Source organism: Sus scrofa, chromosome 1 (assembly GCF_054392235.1).
Source record: "Sus scrofa isolate SSC_HxYL_T2T_F1_AM1 chromosome 1, Sscrofa_HxYL_maternal_Yorkshire_Landrace_v2.0, whole genome shotgun sequence".
In the NCBI taxonomy this organism is placed as follows: Eukaryota; Metazoa; Chordata; class Mammalia; order Artiodactyla; family Suidae; genus Sus; species Sus scrofa.
In genome coordinates, this window is record NC_139383.1 from 101,537,464 (window position 1) to 101,556,190 (window position 18,727).

An 18,727-nucleotide genomic window follows, 5' to 3' on the forward strand; every position below is an offset into this window, starting at 1 on the left:
CATTGTTTTCTTACTTTCATCCAAATTTCTCCTTTTTTTCATTTTAGGGACACACCCACGGCATATGGAAGTTTCCAGGCTAGGGGTCCAATCAGAGATACAGATGCCAGCCTACACCACAGCCCACAGCAATGCTGGATCCTAACACATGTAGCAAGGCCAGGGATCAAAGTCAGGTTACTTAACTGCTGAGCCATGAAGGGAACTTCCTCACATCATTTTCATATGCCATTAGGGCTCCAGATTGAAAAAGTATTGTGAATTCCATTTTATTGAAATAAAAGCAACACACAGTGCCATAACATATACTCTACTTGCAAATATACTATTTATTTTGAAATTGTATTTTTTTTTCTTCTTCGCAGAATATTTCTAATTGGTGCTTTCCCCTTGAGTCAAATAATGCAGCCAAACAACAGTATCTCTGAGTTCATACTGTTAGGATTGACACAGGATCTTAAGAAGCAAAACATGGTGTTTGTGATCTTCTTCATTTTCTATGTGGGAACTCTGGGGGGCAATTTGCTTATTATTGTGACCATCAGGTCCAGCCAAACACTTGGGAGCCCCATGTACTTCTTCCTGTTTTATTTGTCCATTGCTGATACCTGTTTTTCCACTACCACAGCACCTAGACTCATTGTGGATGCTCTGTCTGAAAAGAAAATCATATCTTACAATGAGTGCCTGACTCAAATCTTTGCACTGCATTTATTTGGCAGCATGGAGATCTTTGTCCTTGTCCTCATGGCCATTGATCGTTACGTGGCCATCTGCAAGCCACTGCATTACCCAACCATCATGAGGCGCCAGGTCTGCATCATACTGATTGGTCTTGCATGGATAGGGTCTTTTATACATTCTATGGCTCAGATTATCCTGGCTTTGAGACTTCCCTTCTGTGGATCCAATTTGATTGATCACTATTGCTGTGATATGCAGCCCTTGCTGAAACTTGCCTGCATGGATATTTATGTGATGAACCTACTCGTGGTATTTAATAGTGGAGCCCTTTGCACAACTGGTTTTGTAATGCTGATGATCTCATACATTGTCATCTTGCATTCACTATGAAACCATAGCGCAGAAGGGAGGAAAAAAGCTCTCTCCACTTGCACTTCCCACATCATTGTAGTTGTCCTGTTTTTTGGTCCATGTATATTCATATATACCCGCCCCCCAACTACATTCCCCATGGACAAGATGGTGGCAGTATTTTATACTATTGGAACACCCTTTCTCAATCCGCTCATCTACACCCTGAGGAATGCAGAAGTGAAAAATGCCATGAGAAGGTTATGTCATGTCAGAATGAATTCAGAAAGCAAAAGATGAATTGAGGTCTGATTACTTAATATGTCATGGTTTGACTGATCCTGTAAAGGTATCATATAAAATAATGCCTGACTATTGTGGGAATAACATAAATCAAATATAAGATTGAGAGTTGCTTTTTTTTTCTGGTTCACAGACAAAATGAATGCCAAGACTTCTCATTCTTTAAGTGGACCAACTTACCAGCTCTAAGCATGTTCTCCTATCAAAGTTTATTTTGAAATAAATTCAGTAAAATAACATGAATCTTATTGTCCTCATTTTGTTTTACTTTCTTGGGACATTACAAAGTTTAGTGTCAATACTGATATCTCAAAATTGAATGGCATTAATGATGATGACCATATACATAAAAGGAATATAAGTGTTATGATTCCATCATAAACTCACTTAACCTAAACTTCCCTAATGTGAGCATGCACACACATGCACACACACACACAGTACAGGGGTTCATGGCTATTTGCATTTCAGATGAAACAATGTATTAATATAAGAGGAACAGAATAGAATAAAATAAATGAACATGTAGGTTAAAAATAAAGATACTAAAACAAGAAGCTATAGAGGGTCATCAAATTTAGAAGGTTTTATGGGGTTCAAACGTACTTGTAGTCAAATTAAACCTAGGAAAATGATGGAATTTTAAAAGTTTCTGGAACATGATATCCATCCAATGTATAATAGTAAAGTGGTCACCTGCCCTCAAAAGTGACTTCCCTAAAAGAAATACTGTGCATTGTAATTACCCTATCATTTTAGAAAGAAGTAGAATGGCTGATATGCATCTAGTGCTTTTTTATTATCATGATTGTGTCTCACAAAATAATACAAAGTTAGGTATATTTATCAAAAATTCACAGATAAAAATCTGAAGTTCAGAGAAGTAAGAACACCCTTGAGGTTATTCTGCTAAAATGGTATCAGAAGCAAGGTTTTAAACAAGTTTTATACACCTCTCATGTCAGTAATAAATGCCTACAATCCACTTTATCCCTGCAAAGTGACCTACAATATAGGCAACATTTGGAATTGAGACAATGATCATGAACTGCACTTACTTTTGCTTCAAGATTGGTGGAAGGATATAATGATTAAGAATAGGAGGTCTATGCTCAACCTGGATGGATCCAAATTATATTCTATTACTTTACAGCCCTGTAACTTCAGGAAATATAGAGAAAATTTGGGTGTGTAAATTGGAAGTGAAAATAATCTCTATTTTATTGGCTTGTCATGAGGTTAAAAAAGGGATATAATAAAGAGCTATGAATAAAGAAGAAAATCTAGCATGCACTACCTATTTTTGTTATAAAATGGGTTTTCAAAATATAATTAGTGAAACTCATATTTTTAGTCATGGCCATCATATACATTTACTAACAATACTTTTATTCAGATAATGCAATTTATAATTTTAATGGAAGGTAAATTTTAACTGAAGATATCAGTTGGCACTGTTTTAATAAGATTAAAAAGAAACCTAGGAGAATGTTAAACACACAGTTATTGCTTAACTAAAGGAAAAAGGAGACTTTAGATAACAGCTCCAGGCTTTTTACGTTTTGCATCTTTAGCTTTAAATCTTTAAAAATGACTTATATGTGAAATCTAAAAAGCAAAAAAAAAAAAAAAAGTTGAACTCACTGAAATAGAAAGTAGAAAAGTGGGTACTAGAGGCAGAGGTGGCAGGAAATATGGAGAGTTTGGTAAACAGGTACCAACTTTCAGCTATGTGATTAATAAGGTCTGAGAAGCATGTAAACTACAGCGCCATCGTTGAAAACTAGCTGCATCAAAGTGAGTAGATAAATGCATGGCATCCACTCACTGTAGTCCCTTTAGCTTCACTAGTGAATTTTATACATTTATAAGCTTTCACGTTACTGTCCAATGTACTTTTGTTTCAAATGAAGGAGTTAAAAAAAGTCAATGAAACACAAAGGAAGAAAGACCAAGAGGAAAAGAAAGAAAATGCTACAGGACAGGAAGAAAATAATTTTAAAAAAGGAAGTAGGGAGTTCCCGTCGTGGCGCAGTAGTTAACAAATCCGACTAGGAACCATGAAGTTTCGGGTTCGATCCCTGGCCTTGCTCAGTGGGTTAAGGATCCAGTGTTGCTGTGCACTGTAGGTCGCAGACACAGCTCAGATGCTGCATTGCTGTGGCTGTGGTATAGGCAGGCGGCTATGGCTCTGATTCAACCCCTAGCCTGGGAACCTCCATATACCATGAGATCAGCCCTAGAGAAAGCAGAAAGACAAAAAAATAAATAAATAAATAAAGGAAGTAGTAAGTCCTTTCCTATTGTTAATCATTTTAAATGTAAATGCATTAAACTAAATGCCCCAATGAAATGACAAAGAGCAGCTGGATGAACTCAAAAACACAAGTTCGGAGTTCCCCTCGCGGCGCAGTGGTTAACGAATCCAACTAGGAACCATGAGGTTGCGGGTTCAGTCCCTGCCCTTGCTCAGTGGGTTGACGATCCGGCGTTGCCGTGAACTGTGGTGTAGGTTGCAGAGGCAGCTCGGATCCTGCATTGCTGTGGCTCTGGCGTAGGCCAGTGGCTACAGCTCTGATTCGACCCCTAGCCTGGGAACCTCCATATGCCATGGGAGCGGCCCAAAGAAATAGCAAAAAGGCAAAAAAAAAATAAAAAATAAAAAAATAAAAAAACACAGGTTCCACATCCTTACTCCCCCGACCCCAGGCCCTATAGCCTGGGACCGCATCAGTACCCAGCTAATGTAAGAGCGGTCTGGCAGCCTCCACCTGAAGCAGGACCTGGAAATCAAACAGGTCAGATCCCAGCCCTGCCTACCAGCACAGCTACAATAGTAGTTCCTTCCACAACAAAAGAAACTATGCAGCTCAAATAGGGGGCACCCCTACAGCCTATGGTTCTGTTGATAAGAAGGGAATACACGGTCAGGTCCATTAAGACATCTAAATAAGTTCACCTCTCCAAGATCAGCAGAAGTAACCGACCAACATAATACACAGAAATGAAAACGGAGTTAGGCAAAATGGGGCAACAGAGGAATATATTCCAAATGAAGACACAAAATTCCAGAAGAAGATCTCGACGAAGTGGAGAGAAGCAGCCTACCTGGTAAAGAGTTTAAGGTGATGATCATGAAGATGCTCATAGGGTCAATTATTCTGCAGTGAGAGATAAGAATATACAGTGGGAGGAAATTCTCTTCAATAAGTGGTCCTGGGAAAGCTGGAAATCTACCTGCAAAAGAATCATACTGGACTACTTGCTCACAGCATTCACAAAAATAAATTCAAAACAGACGAAACACTTAAATGTAATAATGAAACCATAAAACACCTAGAAGGGAACATAGGCAGTATATGTTTTGACATTAGCCTTAGCAATATTTTTTGGGGGAAAAGGGGGAATCTGTCTCCTCAGGCAAGAGAAACTAAAGCAAGTATAAACAGATGGGAACTACTTCAAACTGAAAGACTTTCGTATGGAGAAGGAAGAATATATTTGTAAAATATGTCTGAGCTACATGGGGTTAATATCCAAAGTATGCAAAGAACTCATACAATGCAACATCAAAAAATGATAAACAACCTAGTTAAAAAATGGGCAGAGGACCTGAACAGACATTTTTCCAATGCAGACATACAAATGGCCAACAGACACATGAAAAAATGCTCAAAATCACTATCATTAGGGAAATGCAAATCAAAACTACAATGAGACATAACCTCAAGCCTCTCAGAATGGTGATCCTCAAAAAAACAAAAAATAATAAGTATTTCCAAGGATGGGTATAAAAGTGATCTCTCATGCACCATTGGTAGGACTGTAAATTGGTACAGCCACTATTTAAACAGTATGAAGTTTCCTCAAAAAAATTAAAAAGAGACTTCCTATACTATCCAGCAATTCCACTTCTGTGAATTTTTTCCAAAGAAAACAAAAACACTAATGTGAACATACAGATGCACAGCTGTGTTCATCATAGCATTGTTTATAACAACTAAGATATGAAAGCAATGTAAGTGCCCATCAATAGACGACTGGATAAGTAGTTGTGAAAAAATACAGAGAGAGGGAGGGTGCCATAAAAACAATGAAAGCTTGCCATTTGCTACAATATGGATGAACTTAGAGAGTATGATACTAATTGAAACAAATCATACAAAGAATGATAAATGGTATATGATCACATATATGGTATAAAAAAGCAGAACAGGTGAACAAACACAACAAAACAGAAATAGACTCAAAGATATCTTTGATTCCAGCACTGCAGGGAAACGGGGAATCCTGGAAGAGAGACGGCGTGGTATAACAGAACACACAAGACTCTTACATTTACAAAGTGGGGGACCAGGAGGCACTCTGGTCTGCGGAACAAAGGCTCTAGGCTTTAGCCCCTATCTTTTTATTAAGGAAGGTGATGAGATTATTGACGGAATTAATGAAGGTGACAAGATTGGTGGGCAGGGACAGGCAGGGGCAATGATGAGATTATCTTCTTTGTAACATCAAAAGGGGGTATCCTCAGGACATACTGCAGCTGTTTATATACTAACATAGTTAATGCATAAGTCCTTCATCTTGTCTTTGAAGGAGACTGTACTTTAGAACTGAGTCCATAGATATTTGCCTTCTGCAGAGTTCTGCTGTTCCATGGTCTCCAACAGATACCAAGAAAAACAAGTATTTTCCAGAGGCTAAGGTGGTGGTGATGAATCAAATATATGAGAGAGGTTAAGAGTTGTAATCTTCCAGGTACACAATAAAAGAGTCAGAGGGATGAAATGTACAGCATGGGGAATGTAGTCAATGATTTTGTAATAACTGTGTAGTGATAAATGTCACCTAGATTTATTTTGGTGGTTGTTTTGCAATGTTGGAAACATTGAATCACTCTGTTTTGTACTTGGAACTAATACAGTGTTGTACATCTGTTATATTTCAATAAAATATAAAATAAAACAATAACTACTATAAGGTGTCTACAAGATACTTATTTTAGATCTAAGCACACACAAATTGAAATTGAAAGGATAGAAAAATTACTTACATGGAAGTAGTAAAACAGAGTAGACGGCTATATTAATTTAGACAAAATTGACATTAGATCAAAAACTATTGCAAGAAACCAATCAGGTCATCATCTAATGAGAAAATAATCAATTCACCAAAATTATACAATAGTCTGAAATATGCATATATGTATGTATACAAAACTAAAATCAGATATTAAAAATATGTGAAACAAACACTGACAGATTAAAGGGGTAAGTGAACATCTCTGAAATAATAGTGGAAATCTTCACCATTCCACACTTGATAATGAATAAATCAATCAGACAGAAAATCAGTAATAGAGAACTTACATAGCAGTGTAGACCAAATGGACTTCTAGAGAACTCTCCACCAAACAGAAGAATTACATTTTTCTCAGGAACATATAGAACATCTTCAGATGAACCAGATGTTAGGACACAAAAAAGTTCTTAGTAAATTTTAAAAGATTAGAGCTATCTTCTCCAATTATAATGGATTGAAACTAATAACCCATAACAGAGGATAACGAAACATCAAGTGTTTTGTGTCAATTATAGAACACACCCAAAAAAAGGAAAAGAAAAATAAAACCACAGCCAAATATCTCTGAAGAAACTGATACAGATTTTTTCAGGAAATTACTAGTACACAGAATTCAACAACACTTTTAAAAATTATACAAGTAGGAGTTCCTGACATGCCCAGTGGTTAACAAATCCAACTAGGAACCATGAGGTTGCAGGTTCAATCCCTGGCCTTGCTCAGTGGGTTAAGGATCCAGCGTTGCCATGAGCTGTGGTGTAGGTTGCAGACATGGCTTGGATCCCAAGTTGCGGGGGCTCTGGCATAGGCTGGTGGCTACAGCTCCAATTAGACCCCTAGCCTGGAAACCTCCATATGCCGCAGGAGCAGCCCAAGAAATTGCAAAAAGACCAAAAATAAAATTATATAAGTAATCAAATGGGATTTAATACTGGAATGCAAGATTGGTTCAATAGAGGAAAATCCATCAGGTAATATATCATATTAACAAAATGATTGGAAACATTTCTCAATTAATGAAGAAAAAGCATGGACACAATTCAATATGCTTTCATGACAAAATCACCTATCATAGTAGAAATCAATGAAAACCATGTCAGCATAATAAAGGCCATATATGGAAAGCCCACAGTTAACAGGATACAGATGGCCCTCTATATCTGCTGCTCCATATTCAACCAACAGTGGATAAGTCTGCAAATAGCAAATGCTGGAAAGGGTGTGGAGAAAAAGGAACCCTCCTACACTGTTGATGAGAATGTCAGTTAGTGCAACCATTATGGAAAACAGCATGGAGGTTCCTCAGTAAACTGAAAATAGAATTACCACACAATTCAGCAATTCACTCCACACGGTCCATGTACAACTGTTTTATACATGGACAAAACAACAAGTCAAAGGAATGCATGCACCCAATATCCACTACAGCACAATTCACAATAGCTAAGACTTGGAAACAACCTAAATGTCCATTGAGAGATGAATGGGTTAAGAAGATGTTGCACATAGATGAAATGGAATTCTACTCAGCCATAAAAATGAATGAAATACTGCCATTTGCAGCAACATGGACACAACTAGAGATGATCATGCTAAGTGAAGTAAGTCAGAAGAAGACAAATACCATACATCGCTTATGCAGAAACTAAAATATAGTACAAATAAACCTATCTACAAAATAGAAACAGATTCACATACATAGAGCACAGATTTGTGGTTGCCAATGAGAAGGAGAGAGGGAAAGGGATGGACTGAGTTTGGGGGTAGCAGATGATAATTATTACATTTATATTATGTTTAGAATGGATAAATGACAAAGTCATCCTATACAGCATAGGAAACTTATCCAGTCTCTTGGGATAAACAAACCATAGGGAGAGGGATATTTTTTAAAAGAGTGTACATATGTGTATAACTAAGTCATGCTGCTGTACAACAGAAATTAGCATAACATTGTAAATCAACTGTATTTTAATAAAACAAATACAAATAAACAAAAAAGTGGGTTGAATTCTCCCTAGAACCTTCAGATACAAAGAGTCAGCTAGTTGACTTAAAGAGGCAAAGCTTTGGGTGATTACAAAGCAGAGTCTGTGAAGCCAGAGACAAAGCGTCAGCTACCCGGCATTGTCTCATCTAAGGGAACTAAGCTTCTTCAGGTTTTAGTGTTCTTGGTGTCCTGGAACCAATCCTCTACAAATACTGAGGGGCAACTATACTTTACTGTAAAAGACTGAAATGTTTTCTTCTAAGAGAAGGAAGCCGATAAGAATGCCCACATTTGCCAACTTGATTTAACATAGTATTGGAAGTCTTAGCTAGAGAAGTAAGGTAATAAAAATAATTAAAATGCATCCAAGTTGGAAATAAAGAAGTAAAATTATTTTTATTCACAGATGGCATCCTACAGGTAGAAAATGCTAAGGATTCTACATGCACAAAATATATGTAATAAACAATTTAGCAAAGCTGTTTAATACAAAATCAATATGCAAAATAAATTATGTATCTATACAGTAACAATAAACCATCTTTGAAGGAATTTGAGATAATTACAAGAACAATATAATTAAAAAGAATAAATAACCAAAGAACAAAATTTACCCTGGAAGAAAAAAAAATCACACATTAAACTACAAAATATTGCTGAAAGAAATTAAAGACATTCTATGTTCATAAATTGGAACACAATATTATTAAGATATCAATTATAAAAAGCAACCTATAGAATAAATGCGCTTTCAAAGTCCCAACAGCATTTTTTGCAGAAAAAGAAAAATCTATCAAAAATTCATAGGGATTCTAAGGGGACACTGTATAGTCAAAAACATCTTGAAAATGTAAAACTGGAGGTCTCACACTTTAATTTCAAAACTTATAAAACTATAGCAATAAAAACAGTGAAATGCTAGAATAAAAACAACATCTGTAGCAATGGAATACAGTAAAAAGCCTAGCAATAAAGCCTTATGAGTATGATCAAATGACTTTCCAAAAAGGCGTCAAGACCATTCAATGGAGAAAGGACAGTCTTTTCAGCAAATGGTGTTGGACAAATTAGCTATATACAATTACAAAAGAATAAATTTGAATTCTAATGCCATGTACAAAAATAAATTCAAAATGGATCAAAGAATATTAGAGCTAAAATTATAAAATTCTTATAAGAAAACACAGAAGAAAAGCTTCAGGATATAGGATTAAGTAGTCATTTATTGATTATGACATCAGAAGCACAAACAGCAGAAGAAAAATTAGATAAATTTGGCACATAAATATTAAAAAAATAAACTGGAGTTCACTTGTGGTGCGGTGGGTTAAGGATCAATCTATGTCACTCAGCAGCTTGGGTTACTGCTGTGGCATGGGTTCAATCCCTGACCCAAGAATTTCTGCATTCCACAGGCATGGCCAAAAAAAATTTGAAAACTTTTATGTATTAAAGGAGACAATCAACAGAATAATAAGTAAACTCATAGAAGAAAATTCTTGCAATTCATTTATCTAAGTCAATTACCAAAATAATAAAGAACTCTTATAACTCAACCAAAAATAATAACCTACTTAAAAAAGGGCAAAGGGCTTGAATAGACATACAAATGGTCATTAAGCACGTTACAATATGTTCAACATGGAGTTCCCATCAAGGCTCAGTGGTTAATGAACCTGACTAGTATCCAGGAGGACGCAGGTTCAATCCCTGGTCTTGCTCAGTGGGTTGGGATCCTGCATCGCTGTGAGCTGTGGTGTAGGTAACAGATGCAGTTCAGATCTGGCATTGCTGTGGCTGTGGCATAGGCCAAAAGCTACGGCTCTCATTCGACCCCTAGGCTGGGAAGCTCTGTATGCTGCCATTGTGGCCCTAAAAAGACAAAAAGTAAAAATAAAATAAAATATTTTCAATCTGACAAATTACTAGAGAAAGGCAAAGTCACAATGAAATACCACCTCACAATAAGTATGATGGTTATGAACAACAATAACAACAACAAGAAAACAGAAAATGACAAGTGTCTGTGATGTGGAGTTGGAATATTTTTGCACTCTTTATGGGAATGTAAGGATACTCAGCTGCTGAAAGACAGTATAGTTATTCCTCAAAAAATTAAAAAATAATAGACTTACCATATGACCCTGCATTTTCACTTCTTGTCTTATCATCAAAAGAATTGGAAACAGGGACTCAAAAGATATCTGTACACTAACATTCATGTCAGCCTTAGTCACCATAGCCAAAAAATGTAAGCAATGTATAAACAGTTGAAAAGAGTGGTACATACATCCTATAAAACAATATTCAGAATTAAAAAGGAAGGAAATTTTTATACATGCTCCAACATGGGTAAACCTTGAAGACATTATGTGACATGAAATAATGCATCCACAAAAGAACAAATGCTGTATGAAGCCATGCATACAAGGTATCTAGACTGGTTAAATTCCAAAGGCAGAAAGTAAAATGAGGCTGCCCCAGGCTGCAAAGAGGGGTGGGTGGTGAATTATTGTTTAAGGGGTACAGAGGTTCAGTTCTCAAGATGAAAAGAATTCTAGAGATGGATGATGGTGATGTTACACAACAATGTGGCCGTATTCAACCTCCCCAAATGGAATGTGTAAAATGGTTAAGCAGTAATTTTTATGTTATTTTTATTTTACCACAATCAAAAGATAATAGAAAGATAACAGAGTAAACATTTTCTTCTCTACAAGATTACATTTTGCTGAATGATGTATAACAACATTTAGATCACAATCTTACATAATAATATTCACTGAATATTTGACAAACTAAATTGTACTGACACATAATGGGCCTGGTGTTCTTCATTATTTTTAATAAACTGTGAATTTTATAGTTTTATATTTAAGGAAATTTTTGAATATTGAAGAGTTCCTACATAATATAGTTTCTTTTATTATTGTCATCTTATATTAGCAGTACATTTGTCAGAATAAACAAATCAATGTTAATTGTCATCAACTAAAACCCATACTTCAATTGAAATTCACTATTCTTTCTTAGTGCTCTTTGCATTATTAACAAATTAAAAACTTTTGGAGTTCCTGTCGTGGTGCAGCAGAAACGAATTCAACTAGGAACCATGAGGTTGCAGGTTCGATCCCAGGCCTTGCTCAGTGGGTTAAGGCTCCAGCATTGCTGTGAGCTGTGGAATAGGTTGCAGACATGGCTTGGATCTGGAGTTGCTGGGGCTCTGGTGTAGGTTGGCAGCAACAGCTCCGATGAGACCCTAGCCTGAGAACCTCCATATGCTGCAGGCATGGCCATAAAAAGAAAAATGACAAAAAAATAGAAAAAAAGAAAAAGAAACTAAAAATTTCTACTTATCAAAGAACTTAGAGTGAAAAGGAAACTCACTTGAATAGAAGGAAATGATTATATTTCTGATTGGGGTCAATGTACAAAATATAAAAAGAAGTCCTACAACTTAATACCAAATACCAACCTGCTTTTAAAAGGGGAAGAAAGTTGACCATATTTTTGGGAGCTTATTTCTGAGCTCTCTATTCTGTTTCATTGGTCTATTTGTCTGGTTTTATTACTATTTTGATTGCTATACTGTTTTGATTACCATATCTTTGCAACAGAGTTTGAAATCAAGAAGTGTGATGCCTGCAGTTTGTTTTTCTTTCTCACTATTGCGGGGGCTATTCTTCCTGCATTCTATATATATTTTAGAAATGTCTGTTCTACTTCTGTGAATAATGTCATTGACATTTTGATAGAGATTACACTGACACTATACATTGCATGCATTGCTTTGGGTAGTATGACCATTTAAACAACATTAATTTTTAAAAACAATATTAGTGCATCTGATCCATGAACACGTGTATCTTCTTCAACTTCTTTCATCAGAAGCTTGCAGTTTTCATTTTACCGGCCGTTCACTTCATTGTGAATTTGTTTTTGGATATTTTACTGTTTTTGATGCTACTGAGAGTGTTTTTTTTTAATTAGTCATTTTGTCATTAGTGTACAGAAACACATTAATTTCTGTACATTTATTTTTTTATCCTGAAACTTTAGTGGATACATTAACTAGTTCCAACAATTTTCTTTTATTGATTTTTTTAAGATTTCCTATACATAAGATTATATATCTGCAACAAACATTTTTACTTATTCTTTTCCAATTTGGATGCCATTTATTTCTTTACCTTGCCTGATTACCTCAGCTAGAACTTCCAGTATATGTTGAATAGGATTGGGGAGAGTGGACCCACTTGAATTGTGCCTGATCTTAGAGGAAAATATTTCAACCTCTCATTGTGGAGTGTGATGTTAGCTGTGGGTTTGTTGTATATAACCTTTCTTATGTTGAGGTATATCCCTTCTACAATTTGTTGAGTGGTTTTATTTTTTCATAAAAAAATTGTACTTTGTCAAATGATATTTCTGTATGTATTAAGATGATCACATCATTTTTACATTTTATTATATAAATGTGGTATTTCACATTTAGGTAGATAAGAATATTCAGTGGGAAAGTGACTGTCTCTTCTATAAAAGGTGTTGGGAAAACTAAATAACCACATACAGAAAAATAAAATTGGTCCCTATTTTACACTACTCACAAAAATTAATTCTAAATGGATGAAAGACTTAAAATAGACATATGACCATAAACTCCTTCAAGTAAATATAGGAAAGAAGCTCCTAGACCTTGGAGTTGGCAATTATTTTTTGATGTGATATTAAAACAGAAGCAACAAAAGCAAAAATCAATAGATGGGACTATATCAACTACAAAGCTTTAGCACAGCATGAGAAACAATCAAAAAAATAAAGAAATAGAAAATCTACGAAATGAGAGAAACAATATATCTGATAAAATGTTGATATCTAAACTATATGAACTCAAAAGCCCAATAACAAACAAGCCAAAAAAAAGTGGGCAGAGGAACTGAATAGACATTTTTTCAAAGATGTCCAAATGGCCAACAAAGACATAAAATGATATTCCACACCCATAATCATCAGGAAAATGCAAATGAAAATCACAATGAGATATCAACCTCTCACCTGTTAGAATGGCCATCATAAAGGATGAGAAATAACAAGTGTTGGTGGGGATGTAGTAAAAAGGGTACCCATGTGAACTACTGGTAGAATCATAAAGTGGTGCAGCCCCTTTTAAAAACAGCATGTAGGTTCCTCAAAAAATTAAGACTATAACTGCCATATGATCCAGTTTTCCAACTCCAGAGTATATATTCAAAGGAAATTAAATAGATATCTGCCTTGCCATGTTTACTGCAACATTATTCACAATAGCCAAAATACGGAAACAACCTAAGTGTCCATCAAAAGATAAATGGATAAAAAAATATGTGATATTTTGCATCTGAGTGAATGTGTGTGTGTGTGTATGTGAATATGGGTGTATGTATGTGAGAACTTTTATATGTTCTAGCACAAGATACTCTAGTTTATCTTGTATATTCCCTTCCCCATGGCTATAAGCAGCCATTTCTTTAAAATGCTCTAATTTATTTTATTGAAGAACAGTATCAGAAACCAAGACTTGGACACAGATGACTGTCCTTTAAAAAAAAAAATTTTTAACCTAGGAGTTTCCGTTGTGGTGCAGCAGAAACAGATCTGACTAGTATCTATGAGGATGTAGGTTCGATCCCTGACCTTGCTCAGTGCATTAAGGATCTGGCATTCCCATGAACTGTGGTGTAGGTCACTGACGCAGCTAGGATCCTGAGTTGCTGAGGCTGTGGCGTAGGCCGGCAGATGCAGCTCCAATTGAACCCCTAGCCTGGGAACTTATATATGCCATGGGTATAGCCCTAAAAAAAACTATAACCCAAATATGTGATTTATGGCACAAATGAACAACTTTACAACTTTAACTGCAAGAAGAGACCACCTTGTTTTCCATATTCTAATAACTTACATTGAAGGTTAAGTTCTTTATCATATCTGACTCATTTTTCTTAATATGAAGGGAAAGCACACTCTAGGGAATGACCTTCCCCAGACTCCTCTATTTTGCATCACCCATTCTTAAATACTCTTCCAGGAAAGGCAAAAGAGAAGCACCTCCCTGTCAAAATCTTGCATGACTGTGGATTTCAGAAAGTGTGGGATGCATCTGAGATCAATTCAGTCTGCCTTTTGGCACTCAGGTTGGAACCTAGGCCTCTTTGTGAGATCAAAGAGATCCAGGCTTCCACTGAATAGCCTAACTTCTACATGACCTCCCATCAAAACTGGTAAGATTTGTATTTAGAATTAATTTGACTATATTTATTACTTGGAGAAAATAAACTTAATAAATGTCACAGTGCACATCTAATACACTAAAAGCACTTGCGGAATCAGGTAAGTTTAGGGAATTTTTTAGTAGTGCTTTACAATCTCAGGTTGATGGAAATATAATTGTGCACCAGAGCTCCTGATGGAAATGGGTACTTCTATTGGTAGATGTGATGTGAGATACAGCCAAAAAGATAAACTATCTATTTGAATGTTTGTAGAAATGTTCCATGAACATTATGATTTTGCTGTGGATACAGCAGGACACACGTGTCCCTTAACAACAAGTAAGTATAGAATAGTGTCAATAACAATTGAATTGTATCCAGGGGAGATTCTTTTAATTTTTTCATTGACTTTCTGGATTTGTCATATGCGAATGTAACTGAGAAATCACTTCGTAAGATGAGATTTTTTAAAGTTTTATTTTTAATGCAGCATAATCATGACATATTTTCAAATATTACCAAAGGGAAATAGCTTAAGACACAGGTCATCCTCTCAGTTTTGATAACAAGATGAAATTTTCCCAACCAAAGACCACAAGTTTTATGCTATTTTGGTGTTCTTGTAAATGAAACCAATTTATATAAGCATATACCTATATGTGATATATATTATTCTGTTATTAACAAATGTTAGTACACACTTCCAATTTTTAACTCACTCTACAACATATTTTAGAAATCACTGCATATGTATCTAATTCATTTTGGTTAATGATTGCGATAAAGGGCGAGTTTGGGGTTAGTAGATGCCAACTGTTACATTTGGAATAGATAAGCAATCGAGTCCTACTGTACAGCACAGGGCACTAGTCCCATCATCTTAGAACATGATGGAAGATAGTATTTAAAAAAAAGAAAGTACATGTATGTATGAGTGGGTCACTTTGCTGTACAACAGAAATTGAAGGAACATTGTAAATAAACTATACTATAATTAAAAATATTTTTAAATGATTGTATAAAGTACTATCCCTCATTTATTCAGCTTTCTTCTGATAGGCATTGAAGCAATTTCCTATTTTTTGCTACCATGGAAGGGGCTGCAGTGACTATTTTTTGCCTATGAGTGAGACTATCTGTAGCAAATGGAATCACTAGACCTATGTCTATATGTGGTTTTAATATCATGTGTTGGAAATCACTCCCTATGAGATTAAATTCCTACCAAAAATGTGAGATTGCTTCCCATAGAAATTTTCAACCATACTTAGATATTTATCAGAAGATCACTTTGTTAATCTGGTAGGTGAAAATATATCCGATTGTGATTTAAATTTGCATATACTTAACTAGAATGAAATTGAACTTCTTTTCACATACTTAATTTTGATAAGGTTTTCTTCCAAGATCAGTTCGTTTGCTCATGATTCGTCTGTGCTGTGTTTTAAAAGATTGGCCCTTGAAATCCATTTACACTTGAGGAAATTATGCTTTTTTCTGGCATTTATGTTATACATGTATTTTACCAGCTTGACACTTATGCTTTTACCTGTGCTATTATTTGGAAAATATTTGTGATGAGGTACATAAAATAATGCCTATATTTATTATATGTGGATAAATAATAATTTCTTTTATTTCTACCTTCTCTTACCAAAGTCAGGCTATGGGACACTGAAGAATATAATCCAAAGGATTCTCTATTAAAAAAGTTTCAACTATAACTTGGAGCTCCTGAGTTCATTTTCTAAATTTCCTGGTGCTTAACATGAATGAAATTTGAAAGAATATTCATATTTATGGCAAATGTTATTACTCTATTTACCCTTCATTTTAGTCTTAGCATCTCCTTGTGTCAATATGTTGAAAGACTCAGAAAATAATGAATAAGGGGAAGAATTTAACTTTAGACAACATGTTATAAATTTAAAAGTGTAAAGTTTAATGATATAAACTGAATTTATAACTGTACAACTAAATACATTTGTGAAGTAAAGCAAAAAGAAATAAACTCAAGGCAAAAGATTAAATCTCATTATTGACTGGACAATTTGAGTGGATTTTCACTGCTAAAACTGTTTATTTCACCTCTCTCTCCCTCCCTTCTCCCTTTCCCCATCTCTCCTGTACTCCCCCCCCCATGTTTATAACATTTACTAGGATGTATTTATAACTGTATTACTAAGTTTAAGTAATGTAAAAACATATTAGGGTGAGTCAGGCATAAGTTTTCTCTATTTATGCAACACTCTACCCTAATAAATTAGTGTTTATTATATTTGAGGAACTATTTACTTTTCTATTATGTATATATTTCATTTGTTCATAGATTGAATGAAAATATGATTTCACTTTTATTCAGAAAACAATAATACAAAAGGTAAATGATTACCAGTTGGAAAGTGGCACTTTCATGATAAGGTATATGTATTTGAACTTTAAGTGTGGTATTCATGTCATTTTTTTTTCCTCCCTTTGCAGATTCACTATTTCTAACCTGCCCCTTCTCCATTTTGACTGAAACAATGCAGCCAAATAATAGTGTCACTGAGTTTGTATTGTTTGTATCGTTAGGATCCTATGAAACAGAAAATAGTGTTTGTGATCTTCTTCATTTTCTTTATGGGAACTGTCATCGGTAATTTGCTTATTATTGTGACCATCAAATCAAGCCAAAATCTTGGGAGCCCCATGAACTTCTTCCTGTTTTATTTGTCCATTGCTGATACCTGCTTTTCAACTTCCATAGCCCCTAGACTCATTGTGGATTCTCTGAAAAGAAAATCATATCTTACAATGGGTGCATGACTCAAGTCTTTGCATTACATATATTTGGCTGCATGGAGATCTTTGTCCTGAATCTCATGGCTGTTGATCACTATGTGGCCATCTGCAAGCCACCATCATCTGCAAGCCAACCATCATGAGGCACCAGGTCTGCATCATCCTGATTGTTCTTGCATGGATGGGGTCCTTTATACATTCTATGGCTCAGATTATCTTGGACTTGAGACTGCCTTTCTGTGGCCCCAATATGATTGATCACTATTGCTGTGATTTGCAGCCCTTATTGAAACTTGCCTGCATGGACACTTACATGATCAACCTGCTCTTGGTGTCTAACAGTGGAGCTATTTGCTCCAGCAGTTTTGTAATTCTGATGATCTCATACTTCGTTATCCTGCGTTCTCTGAGAAACTACAGTGCAGAAGGGAGGAAAAGTGCCATCTCCACCTGCACTTCCCATATCATCATAGTCATCTTATTCTTCAGTCCATGTGTATTCATATACACACGCCCCCCAACCACTTTCCCCATGGAGAAGGTGATGGCAGTATTTTATACTATTGGAACACCCTTCCTCAATCCACTCATCTACACACTGAGGAATGCAGAAGTGAAAAATGCTATGAGAAAATTATGTCATGTCAGAATTATCTCTGAAAGCAAATATGAATTAAGAGCTTTGTTTGATTACTTATTGAGTCACCGTTTGACTTCCTCTAAACAGATAGATACATAGATAGATAGATAGACAGACAGGCGGACGGATAGAGATATATAAGATAGATATTGATTCCCCCACAACATCTATTAAAATGTAACAGATTTTCTTACTTTTCTCTGTTCTTCTGCCCTCAGATTCATAGTTTCCCTAGCATGTTCAGCCTGATCCATTCTTTTCCTGAGAATTCAATTCTGGCTTTGCTGATTGTGAAATACACCGACAAAACAGTCTAGACTCTGATTATATAAAAAATAACTTTTATACAATCAAAACTATTTAATCACATGATCATCCATAAATAAAGTATAGCTAGTACTCTGTAATCTGTAATTCCTGCTGTACTACCTTTCTAAGCAGGTAAACTGTTTTCTCTTGAGCACTTCTGGAGCAAGGAAACTAACTCTGTGAATCAATCACTTCATTTCATTATATAATTATTTTATTTTAAAACAGTTCCACACTATTGAATCAATTTTTTATATAATAATATTTTAAAATAGTTTCATTATTGTTGTCTTTGGCTATTAAGATAACAGACATTGTGTGTGTGTGCGTGTGTGT

At 35.4% G+C, this 18,727-nt stretch overlaps 2 pseudogenes; both read left to right on the plus strand.

The window, feature by feature from the left end:
* Nucleotides 1-402: 402 nt before the first annotated feature.
* On the plus strand, nt 403-1,335 carry LOC110256969 (olfactory receptor 4C11-like; annotated as a pseudogene).
* Nucleotides 1,336-17,183: 15,848 nt separating this feature from the next.
* LOC146406247 (olfactory receptor 4C11-like) lies at nt 17,184-18,181 on the plus strand (annotated as a pseudogene).
* The last annotated feature ends 546 nt before the right edge of the window (nt 18,182-18,727 follow it).